Source organism: Podarcis gaigeae, assembly GCF_964106915.1.
Source record: "Podarcis gaigeae genome assembly, chromosome: 1".
NCBI classification, from domain to species: Eukaryota; Metazoa; Chordata; class Lepidosauria; order Squamata; family Lacertidae; genus Podarcis; species Podarcis gaigeae.
The window spans coordinates 91,436,626-91,458,285 of NC_139678.1; the positions used below are offsets into that span (position 1 = coordinate 91,436,626).

General features: G+C 42.5%; 1 long non-coding RNA gene across 2 annotated transcripts in view; it reads left to right on the forward strand.

Moving 5' to 3' along the window:
- LOC310825600 overlaps window positions 1-20,833 on the forward strand; it is a 30,534-nt gene extending 9,701 nt beyond the window's left edge. The window contains exons 2-3 of one of the 2 annotated variants that reach the window (XR_014555368.1): window positions 14,832-14,890; window positions 20,725-20,833. This is a non-coding gene — a long non-coding RNA (uncharacterized lncRNA). Of the gene's footprint in view, window positions 1-14,831; window positions 14,891-19,201; window positions 19,505-20,724 lie in introns of those variants that run through there. The other variant, XR_014555369.1, reaches the window with a different exon arrangement.
- Window positions 20,834-21,660: the final 827 nt, after the last annotated feature.

Consider the following 21,660-nt stretch of genomic DNA (forward strand, 5'->3'; position numbering starts at 1 on the left):
TGTAGTCAGTGCTATTAATCCCTGCAGTCAGTGCTATTTTCCTAAAAAAAGAGCTGCCAGAACTTGCCATGAACACCTCCCTCATTCTCTTAGAATAGCAATGGCATCCACTTGAGAGGTGCCAGAACTGAGTTCCCTCAAGTACCTGCTGAAAAAAAAGACCTGCCGTAAACTGACTGTATTTCATATTTAGATTTAGATTGTTTGGCATCCTGCTCTAAAGGTTATATTGGCATCCGCATCCCTTCACATGCAGATCTGTAATATTATATCAGAAGGTTCTCACACTCCCTGATGTTGAATCATTCAAGAATGCACTATTATTAAGAACCCTTCAGGCACTCAGGTAGGAAAGGCCAGGGATGGGAAACCTGTGGCTCTCCAGGTATTGTTGCCATTGTTTCCACCACATTGGCTTGGGCTGATGGGAGTTGGGTCCAACATAAGGTTACCAGATGTCCCCATTTCCCAGGGACAGTCCCCAGATTTACACATCAGTCCCCATACAAAATCCATTGAAGTTGAAAAGTGTCCCCGGATTCATTGGAAAAAATCTGGTAACCTTAGTCCAACAGCATCTAGAGGATCATAGGTTTCTGACTCCTGCTATAGGCCTTAAAATAGAGTCCTTAGTTTAGCTGCTAACAGCAGTTAAAAGGATAAAGTAGCAGTTTATAAAAACACCTCTGCCTAAGGCTTTGGAAAGCTGCTGGACTATGCAATCCAGATAAAGAGAAAAGACACACCATTCTAATCCAGCTGCCTTGAATTCTGGATGGAGTTGCCCCATCTGACATCTTCCATGGCACTCCAAGCACCACAGAAAACCCTTCAGTGTTCGTCATGAACAAAGTCATAATGATTTTCTTTTATCACCCTCAACAACAAAAAGAGGGGGAAAAGAAGGGGCTTAGCCAATGTTTTATTGAATAGCTAGGGGGATTGCAAACCGCTGCCCTTGCCTTCTCAATCATTTTCATGCATTTCAATATTCCTGCTTGAAAAACGAGTCATCTTCCTCAGCCAGTTTCCCTCTGACCCTTCTGCTGTTTTTGCAGTTCCATCCCACTGTCTCTGATTTGCTTGGCGCAGTTACTCAAGCTAACGTTACCTCCACCAGGATTTTCAGAAATGCACAGCCATTTGTTTCCTGGACCGCAGTCAAAACTATGACTTTGACGGTCTTTCATGAAACTGACATTTGAAACTTTTGCACAGGCTCTTCTGTTGTTATCAAATATGGGGTGGGAGAAGCTTTTTCAACCCAAGGGCCATGTTTCCTTCTGGATATTCTTCCAGGGGCCAAATGCTAGTGATGGGCAGAACCAGAGGCAAAAGTGGACAGAGCAACAAATGTGAAATTCACCTTTGGTACTGTAGGTTGCCTTCTATGTGCATGTGCAAACCTCCATCCATTTATCCTCCATCTGGGCAAACGAGTTCATCGGCACAGTCAAGCCAAGTGAAAACACTCAACTGGCTGGCAGGATACAAAGTAGGGCTGGTAATGTGTGTGGCCTGGGGGGAGAGGATGTGGCTGGGGACGTGTGTAGGGGAAAGTCCCAAGGGCCAGATAGAGAGACCTGGAGAGCCACATTTGGCCCCCATCCCTCAGGTTCTCTATATCTGTCTGACAGCAACATTTCAGAGGTATGTTGTCTCTGAGATACCGAATCTGTTCATGTGGAGGGGGGGATGCTGATGCTGGTTGCAGCATTGATGCTGTTGGCTGTTGGCTGAGATGGAGGAAAGGGGCCCAGTGTGCATACCTTGGTAGCAGTGAAGACGGTAGGTGTGTGTTGTGCCTGAACAGGTGCCATATCTAGAGAATGCCTGCCACACAAACCAATGGCACCGTATACTGTATTCTCCAGGTACAGCAGCTACACTGGGCTGCCCCAGTTCACTCCTTGCCTCCACTCAGTAATGCCTTCTGGTTAATGTGCCTTGCAGCTTGCCTCAAACAGCTCCTGCCAGAGAGACCAAGCGAGAAAGCACCATTGCCTCGTAGAGGCATCCAGATGTGTGAGAGTGGAGCACATTTCCCATGGATTTACTCAGCATTACTCGAGGCCCAGTTTTCAGAAAACCACTGTGAGAGGGAAATCTTCGTAAAGGCATCCGGGCTTTGAGATAGCTTCATATGGTTTCTGAGTAGCAGCCCTCCGTGGAATGCAGTTCTAAATGGGCACTTTGCAGGGAGAGGGGAGAAATTGAGTTCCCTTTTCATATCAAAGGCAGTAATGGTTTGCGTTATCATTTAATTACTGAAACTGTAAATGTAAATGGACTCCAATTTTTAGTTCTAGTCAATTTAAATTGCCTACTTACACTGCTTAATCCTCTGCTTTGAGAAGATATTGTATCGGTCTAAAGCATATTTAGGGGCTATAATATTAGTTAGCTTTTGATCATATTTTAAATGGCATAATCAACTGATAGCCATGTTGCACTGCATAGCATTGGGAAATCAATTAGGCAGAAGAGTGCAATGTATTATTGACCCCTTTTCTCTATTCAGGAATACCTGCACCATGTTACTAAAACGTGTGAGCTCACACTAGTACAATTTCTTTCTTTCTTTCTTTCTTTCTTTCTTTCTTTCTTTCTTTCTTTCTTTCTCTCCATCTTAAAATTACTCCGGACTAGTTATATTGGTTCAGACCAATAACCTAACTAACTCAGTCATTTCTCTCCATGTTCAAAGGCATAGGTTTAGGCCCTTTGCCTAAGGACTAGTGGATCACATTGGCTTCCATGAACCATGAATTTGCTCCGTGGATATAATCAGCAGTACCCTCTGCTCCGCGTGTGGTATGGTTGCAGGGGTGGCCTAATGATTAGGCAGCGTGTGTCAGCTTCCTCAGGCAGTGGATGCTGGGAGGTGGGGGCTGCCATGCAGGCTGCCCTTTGTTCTTCAAGGAAACTTGCTGCACTCAGGTAGGGGTGGGCAGACCTCTCTATTAGGGTTTCTCTCAGATTCTCTTTTTCTTCATTCTTAAGTTCAGTTCTCCATATCAGTTACCAATTTTAAAAACCTAATTAAAATTTGCCGGCATTTTCGTGCCAGTTTCTTCTTATGCACATGTTTGCATGAAATATTGCCCTATATACACTTTTTTGGCAAAGCGATTTTCTGCCAATGCATTAGTTAATTCCCCACCCCTCTCTCTCTTTACACACACACACACACACACACACACACACACACACACACACACACTTTATCCTAGTATATACATATTACATGGCTAGAGAACTACACTGAAAAAGTCAAGGACATGAGAATTTCAAAGGATGGTTGTGTTTCAGTTTGCAAGTAGTTTCAGAAGGTGCAATTTAGGTAGGTTTGCCTTTAAAGGTGAACTGAGTCAAATTCCTTTCCTCCCTCTCCTGCTCAGGTGTGATGGAAGAAGCTGCTCCCTGGCCAGAGTTGAAGTCAGGTTTTCAGCTGCCAGTCTCTTCATGCAATGGAAGTGAGGTGCCATCTTGTCCTTAACCTCAGGCAGCAAAATGTCTTGAGCGGACCCTGCTAAGATCAGGAGGTTTTGCTCCGTTCCTCAGTACACTGTACCAAAAATGAACCTCAGTATAGATTGTCTGTTCACCCTTTGAAACATATGTTGTGCCCAACGGCAGCAATTGCATGCAGTTGGAAGAGTCTTCCCCATCCACTCCGATGTCTTGCTGTGGGCCATAAATACACTAGGAACTGCTAAAAGCAGACTTGATCAATGACTGCCGAGTCCATCTGGTTGCCGAGCTCTTCCGACAAATCACAGAGGATCTTTGTGGACAATTCTTCTTTTCTGGCAAATGGCAGGTTCCTAAAGTGGTTTTCTCATCACTGTCTTTTTACTCAGCCTCTTGTCTCCCCTAAAGCAAATAGCCACAGAGTGCCAGCGTCTAGAAACTTGCCCAAGTAATAAGTCAGGAGGACATGAATTATGGGCTTTCAGAGCAAAGAGACCAGCAGATAAATGGCTCCAGTGACATACCTGTCTGCCCTCTTGATTAATTTGTTCTTAATATTACTAATTTTCTTCAAGCTTAAGCAGGCTTCCTGACTGTTAATATCGCCAGTGGTACCAATAGGTATAATTCTCCGCTCTGACTGGAAACTGTCATAGCCGTCACAAAGGAAAGGGAAGTACAATGTGCCAGAAGGGAATGCTGGAATAGGATATGCCAGCTTTCCTACTGCCCACCTCACCTTGGTGGAAGTTTTCCTTCCAGGGCTGGATTAAGACATTTAAAGGCCCTATGCACTGAAAAGATTATGGTGTCTTGTCTCTTCGTGAAGACCCGGGTCACCAAGCCTGAGCTTCCACAGCTGCCAGCCGCCATGAACTGGAGAGGAAATGCCTCCCTGTCTCTTACTGCGGCATTAACATATAACCAGAGCACATGAAGGCGGTAACTATCTGCTGAGTTCCCCTCTCCCTTACCCTCCAGCCCAGAAGCTACAGTGTGTGGACAATTAGCAAATGTTCACTCTGTACGGTATTCTCATTTTGCTTGTGATCACCAGTTTGTTTGTTTTTAAACTTTTATTGATAAATGCAATACAGAGGTACCTCGGGTTACATACGCTTCAGGTTACATACGCTTTAGGTTACATACTCCGCTAATCCAGAAATAGTGCTTCAGGTTAAGAAATTTGCTTCAGGAACAGAAATCGTGCTCTGGCAGCGTGGCAGCAGCAGGAGGCCCCATTAGCTAAAGTGGTGCTTCAGGTTAAGAACAGTTTCAGGTTAAGAACAGACCTCCAGAACGAATTAAGTACTTAACCTGAGGTACCACTGTACTTACAAACACAAACCAGAACAATCTTATTATACATAGATACATACACCTCTCAACTTAGATTACAAAAAAAGAAAACAAACATATAAACTAAACATAAATTTTGACTTGGCTCCACCTATATGTGGCTTCCTTTGTTTCTTTTCTTCTTTTCGCTGTATCAGTATCATTTTTGACTCTCTCATCTTATACCCATTTCTTCTTATTTTTTTACAATAAGTTTCATTCATTGCATATTGATATATTAATACTGGAACAATGTTTTTTGATGTATTCCTTCACGCAAGTCCACTCCTCTATCAGTCTTGGGTCTGATTGGCCTCTTACCACTGCTGTAAGTCTTGCTGATTCTATATATTCACAAAATCTTATTTGCCATTCTCTTATTGAGGGAGTTTTTTCTCCCTTCCAATTTTTTGCTATAATCAGTCTGGCCGCAGTGGCTGCATATAAGAAAACATTTTTCCTAGCGGCAGGAATATCAGTCTATATAATTCCCAAGAGGTACACCTCTAGTTTTTGTGTTTTCTTTTACATGATACTTTAAGCATTTTAAAAAATTTCCCCTTGAATGTGTGATAACCAGTTTCGACATACGTCTGAAGGAAATGAATAAGTGATGTGACTGCAAGGAAGTCCAGGATAAATTCACAACAGCTTTAGCATCAGAAAAACCTGGTGTTTAGTGCAGTCGACAAAGGAGAGCTGGGAGGAGCGTTTTGGAACTAGAGTGCTTTGTGCAGAAAGGAGTTCAGGCTTCAAGTCCACATCTGTACATTATCTTTCCTACCGTCCCAATTTGTCCTAACATTTCCCCTTGAGCAAATGATAGGCAATAAGCCGACACCCTCCTATTTAATCATGAGTGCTTACATCCTGCGGGTATCTTTATGGCCGCTGTCTTAATCTAAAATGGGGTTTAGGTGGTGAGTTGGCAAAGCATACCATACAGAGAACAAAAGCTGAGCAGTAACGGAAAGATTTTATCTGCAGAAGTACCTTTGTCATAAAGCTCCATAAAATAAATTTTATTTTCAATGGATCCCTGTGGGCTTACAGAATAAATATCCAGGGATTCACATAGCGGTGAAAGTCGATAAAATGTTTGAGGCCAATGAACTATGGAGAAGTTATGGATGGCAATGCATGGATGGAGACTTCTACAAATCTCTCTGTGGAGGGATGCTGACAAAATGAAGATGCAGCACATGTAGTAGTAGGGGTATTTTTGTCCCTGTAATGGCTGCGTTGCCTGTTTTTTAAAGTGATATTTTGCCATACTCTGTGGGAGGGAGAATCACCTCAAGGGAGTTCTATAGAAAAGACTAAGTAAATTCCTCAATGCTGCTCATACTATCAGATGATAGACCCATCACAATTATCTCTTGAATCAGTGTTAAAAGCAGTATGAATGTGAGAGGTGATAGTGGGGGCTCCTCCAGACCTTTTTATTGGTTGGCTTGCACAAGTCTTTTGAGGAGTTTAGACTATGTCTGATCTTGAGGATTCATCGTGATTTACAGTATTTGCAGGAGGAGATTATACAACAATGAGCAATCAACCAGATTTGCTTGTGGGTTTTTTTTATACTTCCCATCATTTGTTTGTTTGTTCTACACTCTTCAATGCATTTCCCCTTTACTTTCCTTACTGATAAAGGACTGTGTGTGCATGTGTTGTGTTGTGCCAGGGAAACAGTGCACTTCAAGTAAATCTATATTTCCACTATGTGTTTCAACGTTAAGAAACCTGTAGCAATAAATTGCCACTTTAACCATAGCAAAACCATGCCACGCAGAGGTGGGTGGAGCACATAGTTCCTTAGAGGTGCCCGGTGGTAACATGTGAGTGTGGCCAAAAGATGTACAACTTGTGAGCGCTCAATTGTGCAAAGAATTCCACTATAGGTAATTCCAGCTTCCAGGGGATTTTGAGTTTGAAGACATTATTCTTAAATTGGGTAGTCATTAGTCCACAATTATATTCACTGCCTTGATCTTATGCATGCTTAGGAGCAAGTCCCATTGCGCACAGTGGGGTCAGTGTCCATAGGTTTACAGCCTGAGTTGTTTTGTGGTCTGAACGAAAGCATTGTCCTTGCCTTTCCTTACTGCTTTATCCCCAGCAGCTGGAATTCAATGCCCTGTTGAACCCAGAGCTTGTGTTCATATTTTACAGGCCCTTCCTCTTGTCCCAGGGTAGGGGAAAGAGAATATATTCTTGCTCTCTTGTTAACTTCCTGTTGGCAACTTTCTACTATGGTAGTGGGGAGAGGGGAGAGCTGGTTTTGGAAATGCAACCACAACAACAGGGGAATAATGCATAATGTGCTAAAAAGTCCTGCGTGACCAGGAAAAAGATGAAACCAAGAACTTGCTTTCATTTACACGGCTTTGTTCCTCACAAAGGCCATTCGGACACAGAATGTGATTTTGATCTGGCTTCATGATATTTGATACAACCTCCATGTTGTTGATTTGCTGAATGAGCAGGCCTTGCATTAGCATTCTCCTGCACAGCTACACAAGGTCAGCAGTGATGATCTGCCAGCAATCCAATTTTCACCACGGCCCAATGCAATTAAAATCTATTACTATATATTGTATATTATAACTCCATGCATATAGATTCACAAGTCAGTGGTGCTGGATAAAGTAATGCATAGAAGCACTAATTCAGGACCTTTCTGCTTGGATTTTACAGTGAAATTAATTTGTCATCCCTAGATGACTTGTCCAATATGTCACCAAAATGCCAAATTTGAGTGTTACAGTTGTAAATTGAATGCTTTTAATGGACTAGTCTTCACTTACAGAGCTGTGGAAAATAGGAAAGTCTAGACAAGGCAGGCTCCTGGGAGACATAGGTTAGTAAAATAATTGTCACGCAAGGTGGCCTGTTTCCTGAAGTGGGGTAATAGTAAAAAAATGAAAGGAGAGTTTCTGCCAGGTTAAGAATTGAATTCCTTTGAGATTTTGATTCAATCTCAACTTTAGGAACATCCAAACTGGTGAGTTGAAGATGTGGATTGAGTCAATCAGTGCAGGCTTTGGCACAGGCTGACATCATAACAGTGCATTTGTTATGTTAAGCGGCAAGGGCACAAGGTATGTAGGACAAGCCAGAAGAGCTTTAGCAACTTTTACTGGTGTACATAAGAGTAAAATTCATACCGATGCTTTGGAACATCCACAGACTTCACATTTTGCAGAATGTAAACCTACTGCTGAGGTGCTTGTTTATTTACTTATCTATGGAACAGACACACATGCCTCTGTATAAAGGGCAAGATCCAAGTCGAACATTAGAGATATATTAGACATTTTGGATCTTCACACTGAGTCTTAATGGACTCAACAGCAAACTTGGATTATCTATGTTGCTTTAACATCTGTTTATGATAATTAAGGATTAGTCACATGAGAAAGCATACTTATAGCTATAATAGATTATGTTTCATGAAAGTGGTATTTATTCTCTTTCTCTCTGGGAGGCATTCTTAGAGTTTTCCTGATGTTCCTAGAGTTCATTACGGTATTGTTTTCATATTTTGGGTCTTTTTATTATGTATTTTTATCTGAAGCTAGAGCCACATCACCTCATTGCCACCAATCCACACCAAGTCAGCCCTCTCCACTGCTGCCTCGCCTTTTCCAGCTTGCCTTGTTTATTATTAATTTAATAATTACATTTAGCTCTCACCTTCCCTCCAAGGAGCCCAAGGTGGCACACAAATAATGGTTCTCCCCTGTGATGTTGATTAGGCTGAGAGACAGTGATTAGTTGGATGTTACCCAGTGGGGATTTGAACGCTGGTCTCCAGTCTGGCACTCTTAACAAGCACACCACATTATTGAAGGGGACTGCTGTCAGGGAAGTCTCTCAGCAACCCTAGGCATTCCTGCATGCCATCACAAGCAAGCATAGCCATAGCCAGTTGGCACTGGGAAGCAGTATCAGTGGATACTGCTGCTCACGCTTGAGGAAACCTTTGGAGCTCCATTCCTCATAGTCTTGAAGCCTGAAAGTTAGGCTACTTGCAAAGCTTCTTCCCTCAATAAGGTTTGAATTTGGAAAGATGCAGGCAGAACTAGTGGCTGGGAAGAGTGGTAGCAGAGAATTGAGCACCTATGAGCCAAACTTCTGAGGGATCTAGGACTGATTCAGAGGGGGCTCAGACTGGTGAAATTCCCTTTCCAAGCCTTCCCCTCATTTCTAGATTTGACACTATGATTAAATGAATGGTTGTGTGGCAAACATGGTTTACAATCAGCTACATGCAGATTCTGTTGGGATCCTCTTACTATGTGAGTTCTCTGCTATATCTTCCATCGTCACTATCACTCTTTTGAGTCTCTCAGAATCCTGAGGAACACAAAGGAGCAGGAATGGTCAGTCTTTCAGCAATATAGCTCCTATATCTTAGGTCACAAGGGCCGAGCTTCATGTGGGACAACAAAAAGGGGGAAGGGTGAGAAGAAGGGGTAGGAAAGAGAGGGGAATGGCAAAAAGAGTGAAATAGAGGTGACCCCACCCATCCACCTCTGGTCCCCCTTGCTTTTGGTTCCATTGCCACCCATCACTGGTATAAAGGTAAAGATAAAAGGACCCCTGACCATTAGGTCCAGTCATGACCGACTCTGGGGTTGCGGCGTTCATCTCGCTTTATTGGCCGAGGGAGCTGGCATACAGCTTCCGGGTCATGTGGCCAGCATGAGTAAGCCGCTTCTGGTGAACCAGAGCAGTGCATGGAAACGCCGTTTACCATCCTGCTGGAGTGGTACCTATTTATCTACTTGCACTTCATGCTTTCGAACTGCTAGGTTGGCAGGAGCAGGGACCGAGCAACGGGAGCTCACCCCGTCATGGGGATTCGAACCGCGGACCCTAGGGTCTGTGGTTTAACCCACAGTGCCACCCGCGTCCCCTATCACTAGTATACAGTCCCCTAATTATCTTTGAGGGAATGTAGCTCTCAACAGAAAAAGCTTGCCCTCCTCTGCTTTAGTTTTTAATAATTAGGCAGAAGATGCCATTTTAGTAGTTTCTGAAGATTTGTACCTGCCGACCTTCAGTCAACACTTAAACACAACTGAGGCTAGACATTGCTATTATACTATAAAAATGATTTGACAGCCACTACCATCCTTTCTCATAAAGCAAAAACAAACAGCTTGAACAATGGCATCCTTTTTTGAATGCTACAGTTTGATAACTGCACACACGCTCTCATACATTAAAGAGTTTGCCTTTGAATTTAATGGATAAAAGAAATTGGTCTGTGTTAGAAATCGGCTTCATCTGAATGCTTGGCTGTATAATTGTTTATTCTGAAAAAGAAATTATACAATTCACTAGCACGGCTGCCAAATTTCATTGTGGCATAAAGAATATTTTTATGAGCAGGTAATAAACCTTTGGAAAGTGAGATTTGCAAGTGGATTGCTGACATCAGAGGAACAACTAGCAAAAACATGATATATACACCTATCACAAAATAACACAGCATTTCAGAAACGACTATAAATCAGCAGCTCCCCTTGCTGGGTCAGGGGTGGACTAGGAGTGATTTGATGATTGGTTTTAATGGCTATATCCTTTAGCTCGCTTGGTTATGGGTGGACTTATTTCAGTGACCTTTTACCAGCACTTAAAATCAGAGCTGTGACAGCATGCTCAATGGAGGAGACTTCCATAGCAAAGAAACACAGTGAAGTGGGAGGTGGTGGGTGGGTGGGTGGGGGAAGAGCATGGGTAAGGCCACATCTGCACTATACATTTAAAGTAGTATCATACCACTTTCCCCAAAGAATCCTGGGGACTGTAATTTGCTAAAGATGCTGAGAGTTGTGTAAAGGTAAAGGTACCCCTGACCATTTGGTCCAGTCGTGACCAAATGCTTTATTGGCCGAGGGAGCCGGCGTACAGCTTCTGAGTCATGTGGCCAGCATGACTAAGCCGCTTCTGGTGAACCAGAGCAGCACACAGAAACGCCGTTTACCTTCCCGCCGGAGCGGTACCTATTTATCTACTGGCACTTTGACGTGCTTTGGAACTGCTAGGTTGGGAGGAGCAGGGACTGAGCAACGGGAGCTCACCCTGTCGCGGGGATTCGAACTGCCGACCTTCTGATAGGCAAATCCTAGGCTCTGTGGTTTAGACCACAGTGCCACCTGCACCCCGTTATTAGGAGATCCTTATTCCCCTCACAGAGCTACTTTTCCAGAGTTCCCTGGGAAGAGGGATTGGTTGTCCGGCCAATCTGGAAATGGCTGCTCCATGAGGGGAATAGGGGTCTCCTAACAACTCTCACACTCCTCTCCCATCCAGACAAGCAAGAGGCATTATCAGAGAGTCCACAGACACTGTCTAGCAAGGCAAAAACACTCAAGGTGTGAAGCAGGTGGTGGGGAGGTAGGGGTGTGGTATGTGGAGAGCCCCAAGGACAAGGTAGACAGGCCTGGAAGCCTCATTCCATCCCTGGGCCTGAGATTCCCCATCCTTGGACTAAATGCTTTATTGCAGAGAGGGCATTCACAGCCAGCAGCTTATCTTATAAGATCTATGTAATCCAATTCAGGAGTAAATATGGCGATTTGTAGTGGCTCCAATCCAACCTGGATGGTCTGGGCAGAGTCCAAAATTTATTTAGAGCCTTGTACAGTCGTGACATGTGCCTCTCCCTTCCAATCATATGTTTAATCAGGGTTTAAAACCCTTATTCTTCTCCTCTGGCCACCTGTTTAATCAGGATTTAACCCTCTTTGACAGCCCTGGGTTGACCCAATCCAACCTGAAGTGATCCAAGGCTGCCTCAACCAAATCTAAGCAAATTGGCCCAATTCAGTTCAGGTTCTGAGATTGGTTGGATCTGGTGCACAGCCCTAGTAGTAATAAACAATCTATGTATTTATTTATTCAGATTTTTATCCATATCCGTATTATTTATTCATCTACCACTTAATGTTCTTCTAAGTGGTTTGCAAATCATAAAACCAATTGAACTGCATTGAAATCCCATTTAACAACAGATTGAAATCCCATTTAACAACAGTGATACATAGCGCCGCTACAAAGAGGGCAAAGGACGGAGCTAGCTGGTTTGACCTGGAGTGCAGGCAAACAAGGAGACAAATGAGAACAGCCTACCAGAGATATAGGAAATCAGGGACTGCCCTCCTACTTAATGCTTATATTTATCTGAGAAGGTCTTACAAACAATTACTAAGGAGAAAGAAACTGGAAGCTGAAAGAGCCGCATGGCACAGTCTGGTTAAGGCATCGCACGAGAAAGATACTACTTGCTTTTGGCGAACCATATCTGGTCTACTGGACCAGGAGCGTACTAATTCCATCTGTACAGTGGAACCAATGGAGTGGTTGCGCCATTTTCAATCTTTGTTCTATGACCAGGAAGCCCAACACTACAAATTATGTATTCAATTGGAGGACCTACCTCATTGGCCACCAGTAACTGTAAAGGAAGTTGAGAACTTAATCGCACAATTAAAGAACAACAAGGCCCCAGGGAATGACTACATCCCTGCCGAACTTCTGAAGTCCAACATTGGCTGGTGGGCCCCCCTGCTGGCGTCTTTATTTTCTTGGATCGACTCAACGGGTTTACTCCCAGATGGTTGGACTGAGGCAATAGTTATTCCAATCTATAAAAAAGGACCTATGTCAGACCCGGCGAGTTATAGACCAATCAGTCTTCTGCCTATACCCAGCAAACTATATGCCAAACATCTTTATATTAAGCTAACTAGCTGGCTCGAAACTGAAGCTATTCTAGCGGAAGAGCAAGCGGGTTTCAGGCAAGGCAGGTCCACCATAGACCATTGCTTCACCCTAGCCTATTTAATTGACAAATATGCCAAAAAACCCCGTGGGGTGCTATATGCAGCCTTTATCGATCTAAAGGCTGCTTTCGATTCAATTCCACGTGCAAGACTCTGGGATAAATTGAGCACATCAAGTATAGACAAAAGACTATTATTTCTGATCAGCTGTTTATATAAAGACACGGTGCTGCATGTAAGAACTTCGTCAAATGGCCATCTTATAGGACCAGTTCCTGTCTGTAAGGGGGTCAAGCAAGGTTGCATCTTGGCCCCAGTTTTATTCAACTTTTACATCAATGATATGGTTAATTGTTTGTCATCTCCGGACTTCCACGCCCCCAAACTGGCTGACAAATCAATATCAGTACTTTTGTATGCTGATGATGCGATACTCCTATCTCGAACAAGAATAGGCTTAAATAGGCTCATAGGTGAATTTTCAGCATACTGCAGGAGAGAGCAACTGGTAATAAACTATCAGAAAACCAAAATTATGGTTTTTGCAAGGAAACACAGACAGTACAGCTGGAGGATGGATAACCAGACAATTGAACAGGTTAAAGCCTTCAAATATCTGGGTATCGTTTTCCAGTCGACCGGGTCCTGGGATGTCCATCAAAAATGTGCCAAAGAAAAAGCAGCTCAAAGTATCAAGATGCTGTCTCGCTTCTTTTATACGAAGGGGGGCAGATACATCCCAGCAGCCTTTGAAGTTTTTCAAGCAAAACCTCTGGCGCAGTTACTGTATGGGGCACAAATCTGGACGGGGAACCACTGCTCCAGTCTTGAAACTGTTCAGTCTAAATTCCTAAGGCAGATATTCGGCGTCCCCTCCTGTGTTCCAAACGCAGCATTACGACTCGAGGCCTGCCTTCCATCTGTAGAAACTCAGACCTGGCAAAGAACATTCAACTACTGGCTTCGTCTTAATCTAAATCCACCTGGTCTACTGCCTCTAGTAATGCAAGACCCCCACAAAAGCAAGTGGTTCAAAACTGTGCATCAAAAACTTCTTACATGCGGTCTGCATTCACAGTCCCTACTATCAATGGGCCTCATTAAAGCAAAGAGTCTAATAGGCCAGCGCCTGAAAGACATTGAACGGCAAAACAACCTGACTATCTTAAAGAAACTGTGCCCATGGTATACCTACCTTCCCCCTTCTCATTTTGACTCTCCAGCTTCATATTTGTTTAAATTAACCATCCCAAAATACAGACGTGCCTTTACATTGGCTAGATGGGATGTTCTCCCTTCTGCCGTACTCGAAGGTCGCTACCAAAAGACTCCATTTGAAAAACGACTCTGCCCATGTGGAGATGGTAACACGGAAACAGTGTCCCACGTCTTCCTATCCTGCCCCCTTTACAAAGACCTAAGGAATGAGATTATTACTCCACTCATTCTCTCCAACCCCGGCCGTTCACCAGACATCACACTGTATTTCCTCTTATCTGATACGGATAGTCAGATAACAGAGAAGGTCGCGAGGTACATTGAAAGAGCTATGAAATTGAGGGCCACCATCTGAGTGACAGACTTGTTCATCTGACGGACCTCCTTTTGCTTGTTCTTCTCTCCCTTTTATCCTTATCTCTATTTTTAATTTTTGTATAGCTGTGGCCTGTTGGCTTTGCTAATAAAGTTTTGATTTGATTTGAACTGCATTGTTAAAATACAGATTAAAGTATCCTATAAAACAATCAATTAAAACATTAATATTGCAAAGGCACATTGTACCATTCCCAAATGCTGTAACAAAATAACCTCTGGAATGCAACAATAACTAGCAATTAAAGCTAGTTGGTGAAATTCTACAACTCTTTTTATCCCAGGACCACCCACCCTAGATCAGAATGAGACTTAGTTAGTTCAGAATATAAGAAGGGCCTGCTGGATCAAGCCAATGACCCATTTAGTCCATCATTCTGTTCTCACAGTGGCCATTCAGATCCCTGTGAGAAGCCCATAAAGAAGATCCAATCTGAGCCAGGATGATCCACAGCTGAAGCAACCAGGACCCAGGAGACCGTTCCATTGTCAAATAGCTTTTACTGTCAGAAAGTTATTCCTGATGTTTAGTTGAAATCTTTTCTTCTAATTTGAAGCCATCTTCCATGTGACAGCCCTTTAGATATTTGAAGATGGCTATCATATCTCCTCTGTCTCCTCTTTTTCCAGGCTAAACATACACACGGCTCCTTCAAGCACAGACAGTGTTGGCTCTGCTACAACATCAGGTAATCCTCAAAATCACTTTGCAGCTCAGGGAAAACCAACCTGTTGCAGCGAGCCACTCCTGGGGAGTCATACAATCAAATGTACTTAGTGCTTTGCTTTCCCAGTAAATTCCATGTAATTCCATAAAGAAAGGTGAATTGCCCTTTCAGTCCACTTGAATTGCTACCATTCTCTGACAGGTGACAACCTAACTAGGCTCCAAGGAGAAAAATCCAAAACTATTAGCCTGCCCATTGCAACACCTTCTAATTAATTTGGACACAGATAGTTGGGTTTTTACGAAAAGGAATGTGCTCTTGCCTGGGAATCATTGCTCCAACCTTTGCTATCGACTTTAGTTCCTCCTTCCATGAAAATGCTAACAGATATACTAAGTCTGATGACTTGAAAGAAGTTGTGAGGTTTTTGGCTGAACCAGCATTTCCACAAATATCTAAATGCTGATAAATATATATGCAAGTGGCCTGCCCCCAAAGTTGATGAATTTCTGGACATCCTTTAGACATTTTTGCATTTAGAAAAGAAGCTAATATTTACACATTGCACTCAATTCTTACAAGCTACTTCTTTATGCATTGATGCAGGCTGTTCATCCTCTCTCTCTTAGAGGTCTGCGGCATAATTTATTTATAGCATAAACCTGGACGGATGGGAATTAGATGTGGTTTGATACTTTTATGTTTCCTTAGCTCCATCCAGATGCTAAATTTACATCTGCATGAATATAGAGGGTGTAAAGTTAAACAACATAAAAGAAGCAGCACACAGCTAAGACATAATATTTAAATGAGTTGTTACTTAGATTATACAGAGACATTTAATGGTCCCTGTATCTCTTCTCCCCCAAACCAAAGTCTTTAGAGATTCCTTCTTTTCATTCCTGTACCATAATAACCATTATTTACCTATTAAAATGCTACTTAACACAACAGGGTTTCTGCCAGAAGAACTTTTCCTCCTCTGCACAAAATTATTCTGTAAAGGAAATGGTTCTAGGAACCTCCACAGCCCTAGTTAATGCTTGTCAGTGTTGAATCTGTTCTTGCGTGCCAAGGCCCCATGACCCGCAGTTCCCCAGTGGATAAATAAAACACACGAAAAAGTGAATTTTGGTTTCTGAGTTCAAATACCTTATTGGTTACAGATGCAAGCAGTTTGGCTTAGGTATCTGGTAAAGCCAGACTATCTCTCAAAGATGTGGCATTGTTACGAGGTAGGCGAAAACCAAATGGCTGGAGCCAATTGCCAAGTGGAAGAATTTCCACCCCATCCCAAAATATGGTGACCAACATTTGTTCATAGGAAGGTTGTATTGCAGCAAACCAGAAAAAGAGGGCTGGTGGGTGGGAGATCCAGCAAACGGCCCGAGAGGACAGTCTCCCCGCTGCGCCGTGGTTTAAATTCCCTGTGGTCACACCCCCTGTCAGCGTTGATTGGTCAGTGGGGCCCTGCCCAGTGCCACTGGCATGGGCAACTGGTAGCGAGGAGGGCGCAAGTCTCCATCCCCTGGCCGGACCACCATGGGGCCCAGGGCCCAGCCACAATGCCACCCACCAAATAAGGTGAGTGGACTTGTAGCAAAGGGATGGGAAATCTGTGTTGCTTCAGATGTTGCTGGACTACAGTTCCCATCATGTCTAACCAATGGCCATGTTGGCTGGGGCTGATGGCATTTAGAGTCCAAATGTAGAGGAGGGACACAGGTTCTGCACCCCTGGTGTGGCAGAATCTGTCTGTTACTGTCAAAAAGTATGAAAATCTAAACTCTGGAAGGGTTATGGACCATTAACTCATGGAAATAATGTCTATATTTTCCACTCTCTGCTGCTCCTTTCCACAGTCCTGTGTTTCTGCTTCCATGTTCCAACTAACTTAATCCCTGCCCCATTTCTGATTCCTCTTCAGCCGCCAAATTGTCAAATAAACCACCATATTTCTCAATTAAAATATTCTTAAAAACTAAGCATACATCTACATTTTCTGCAACTTGTTCTTATTTCGGCCCACAGGTAAGTTTTTGCATTTAGAGGCTATATAAGCCATGCACTCTGCAATGGTTCCATTCAAATGAATAAAGCCATTCCAGCATAGTTACATCATATGTACAGCTCTTTAAAGAATGCAATAGACTTCTGAATCAACATGTCCGCCTCTAGTACCTAGTATAGGGCCGAGGGAAGAAAACGAAGAATTGGCACCGGTGAAAGAAATTAAAACTCAGAATTGTAAAGTGGGGAGTGTTGATAAATAGGCATCTGCCAGGGGTTTGCCTAGCCCACAGGCACTTTTAATGAAGACAGATTTCAACAGCTGCTCGAACAAATGTTTAATATATTGAAATCATTTATGTTCATTTGTAGCAAATAATTACATTACAAAGTAGCTATTCATTTGAATTACTTTAATAATTGTAGATGTAATTGTTTTAAGTGTTGGATTCAGGAATGCAACCCACAACAAGGCATATTTCATTGCTTGATGAGAACCAGGCAAGAGACAAAGGAGGCAAGGGACACTTAGGTCCATTTGAACTGGAATCTTTTAGCCAAGACCACACAACACAGGGACAAAACAGAGTTGCTGGACATGGGCCTAGCCAGGATTTTTGTTGGGTGGAGACAGAACCTCAGTTAGTTTTTTAGGTGGAGGGCAGCTGCCCCTCCCTGCCCCCCTTGACTATGCCCATGCTGCTGGATCAAACAAAGGGACAATCAAGTCCAACATCCTGGGGGATCAGATGCCCTCTGGGAAGTACACAAGTAGGGCATGGGCACAATAACACTCTCTTACTTGTGGTCCCCAGCAACTGGTATTCCTAGCAATACTGACTCTGTGCCTCAAGTGGCTCTTGACAGACTTATCCTGGTTGCTCAATACAGTGGTACCTCGGGTTAAGTACTTAATTCGTTCCGGAGGTCTGTTCTTGTTAAGTAGTGGGTTGACATAACAGACGGCACAGCGATTTCTCCAAGTAGCTCTTTATTTTGTAAGCTGGAATAGAACTGAGTGCAAACAGCTCAGCCGGCCTACTTTTATAGGCAGCCGGCTGTCAACATTGTAGCAACAACAGCCCAGAGTTTCCCGTCTAAAATAACTGACGCGGACCTGAGTGAAAACTATCTACAGACCTGAGTGAAAACTATATACAGTATCCCCCTGCTGGCCCAGGGTGAAACTTCACTACATAACAGTTCTTAACCTGAAACTGTTCTTAACCTGAAGCACCACTTTAGCTAATGGGGCCTCCTGCTGCCGCTGCGCCACCGGAGCACGATTTCTGTTCTGCAAAGCTCTTAACCTGAAGCACTATTTCTGGGTTAGTGGAGTCTGTAACCTGAAGCGTATGTAACCTGAAGCGTATGTAATCCGAGGTACCACTGTAATAGTTCCTCTAAAGTAAATGGAACGGATCCAAAATTATACACTTTCTCTCTTAGATACAAGTTGGGATTTTAAGGTCTGATATATTTGATATGTGGTAACTCAAGAAACGTTCTTGATACATGCACCCTGTTTGTGGACAAATCTCTCTCTACAGTTGGCGGCAAGTCTTACAAGTGTAGGGTGCTGTGCAAACAGCTACTTACTCACTCAGGCTTCCGGTTGAATCTGTGTTGTTGCACTTTGTAAATAGTTGTTTGGTTGTGTATGTACCGACATCAGTTTTTCATAGTTTATATGTTGGCCGACTATGATTTCATTGAGTTTTATTGGTACTGTACCCTGTTTAGGAATTATTTTATAATGGAAAGTGAAAATCGATTTTTATTTTAAAAGCAAATGAATCAGTAAGTGACCATCTAGGTCAGAATGGATAGCTATATTGTAGTTCCTGAAAGTTATTTAGATTTTGTTGTTGTTTATTCTGTGGCAGCTACATGGCTCCATGGCAGCAGGTGATCTGAGGGCAGTGATGGGGAATCTCTGAAAAGTGGACCTAAATTGAAACTAAAATTAAGAATTGCAATAATCTCCCCAGTAAAGAGCTGAAAGTGTCTTTTCTGATGGCTTGAAATATTTCCTAACTGTGACAATAATGCAAATATATATATGTGTGTGTGTCCGCACCAATTTTTGTAATTATACCACTTGCAATATAGACAAAAAATACAGTATGGAAAGGCTATCCCAAAGCTTGTTCAATGATTGCCCTTCAGTCTTCCTTGATAAATGGGGGATTAGCAAGGCTATTTTTCTTCTCTTCATGCTAAAATAGAGACAAGACTACTTTTGCTGTTTTACAACAGGAAGCAAAAGAGCTGCTGTGCTTTCCCAGTGACTGAATATTATTCTCTATTTCCTCTAAACAGCACAAAGGCTAACGGATCGTACAGCAAGCAAAGAAGTGAAAAGAGAGACCAAAAAATTATCCATCCCCATTATCTATAATAAGGGATAGCAGAGAAATTCATTTCAGTTTGCATTTAAAGGCAAAACCTACTGAGTCCACATTTTCCAAAATAATATGTGAACCAAAATACAGCCACTCTTTGATATTCACACTTCCCTTAATTTCACAGTGCAGGGAGAATTCCCTGATTTGAGCTGAAAGAGATCCACAGTGAACCTTTTCCCAAGCCTTTTCTCCTATCTGAACTCCCCAATTGTGTTCCCACTAGGACCAATGATTTTGGCCTGAGATAAAAGTAGCATTTAACAAAAGTTTATACAACAATGATACTTTTAACTGTGTTCATGTGAGGTTTTACTAGTTTATGGGTATATTATATTATTATTATTATTATTATTATTATTATTATTATTATTATTATTACTGCTTTTATGGCTTTTTAATTGTTATTTTTATCCATGGCTTGTATTTAACTGTTGTAATCTGCCTTGAGGCTTTGCAGTATGCCAGGAGATAGATCAAAATTAGTTTTTGTTGTTTATTGCCCCGCACGTCTTTGACTTCTTTGACGAAGGATAGGATAAAATTATAAACGGGGGAATCCCCACTTATGTGGGGGTTCCATTCCAGGATGTGTGCAAGTGGGGACTCCCCTGTTCCACCCCCACTCTGCCCCATTCTACACCCATTCTGGCCCTGCCCTGCCCCCTTTTGGCACTGTTTTCGTGTCATTGGGAGCATGTGCCCTGATCATATGCAAGTGGGGATGCGCCTGTATATTCAAAAGTCATCCACCTGTTGTTGCAGACATTTTGTAAGTTTTTATCTTATTGCCCAGGCTTTTCCAGGTCTGTAAGTCTAGACCTTGTTATTCCTGAATTCCTCTTTTTTAAATCTGTTTTTACAATACAAATTTATTGTTTTTACATTGAATTTTTGTTGACCACTCAGATTACAATATGTTAAACAGTTCTGAAATGCTTTTCAGTTCAATTGAAATTGGTGTATGTGTGTGTAGACACACTGTTGTTTTAATTCCACTTCCAGCTGATCCTGGAAAAGCAGCCCCTCAGCCATGATAAAGGGCCTTGTTGTGGAAGCAACTTTTGGGAAAAAAACAAGGAGGCAAAATGAGAGAGCAAGAGAAATGAGAGCCCCGAGGGGGGAAAGCTTCAAGAGTGTTGATACCACTTTTGAAAGGTCTCCTGCCTCTTCAGTATAAATTATGAGCTTCCTGATGCAGAAAATAAAACTTCTGGATTCACTGGAGGTCTTCCAGAGCAAGTCCCTCTTCCTCTGCCCACATATCGACTGCCTTATTTTAGATTCTGAAGAGTAATCTTGTAGGGTCTTTTTAAGATTGTAAGGGGGAATAGGCCTTATTTACTGCCTTCATTTTTGAGAGGAATGTGCTCTTTTAGGACTTGTGTAGCATACAGCCTACCGCAGAAAAAAAGTTTTTATTTTCCTTTTAAACACAAGGAGCTGATTTAGGAGACTGCAAGGGAGATGCAGGGAGTCTTCACTGGAAATACATCGATTTGCAGCAGGCTGTGGAGCAAAAGAATTGCCACTGTTTTGAGGAATGGGGGACAACTTTGTTCTAAAAATCACAGTAGTGTTTTCCCAAAGTGTTTATGAAGCCTAAATAAGTTGGTCAGGTGTGGTTACTGTGGGATTTTATTTGATGTTTTATTCAATTTTATCTATTGTAAGTGAACACAGAGCTTTACATACACAACAAAACCACCCAGAAGGAAAAGAGAGAAAAAGAGAGCCAACTTATTGATTAAATTTGTATACCATAATTCATCCGAAGATCACAGGGCGGTTCACAACATAAAAATAGAAAATGAGAACACAAAATACAAAATAACCACTCTACCACAAACACATTTAAAAGGCCATACATAGGATGTTTAATCAGCCAAAGACCTGGTTATATAGAAATGTTTTCACCTGGCACCTTATCCATAATCAATCATCAGTACTCTCCATCATTCATAGTTCACATATCTCTCAACACTTCTGGTAAAATGCACACATTTAAGCCATTCCTACCAGTAACCTAATACAGTGGTACCTTGGTTCTCAAACTCCTTGGTACTCAAACAACTTGGAACCCAAACACTGCAAACCCGGAAGTAAGTTTTCTGGTATGCGAACTTTTTTCGGAAGCTGAACGTGCTCTGTTTTGAGTGCCACACTTCTGTTTTGCATGTTACGCATCCGTTTTGAATGTTATGTTTTCTATTTGAGTGCCACACTTCCGTTTTGAGTGTTACTTTGAGGTCTGTCAGTTTTTGCTATTTTGCGTTTTTGTGACTGTGCGGAACCCACTTCACCTACTGATTGATTGACTGTGTGACTGCAGTACATTGTTTATTGCTTTCATTTTATGGTTCAGTGGTCTCATTA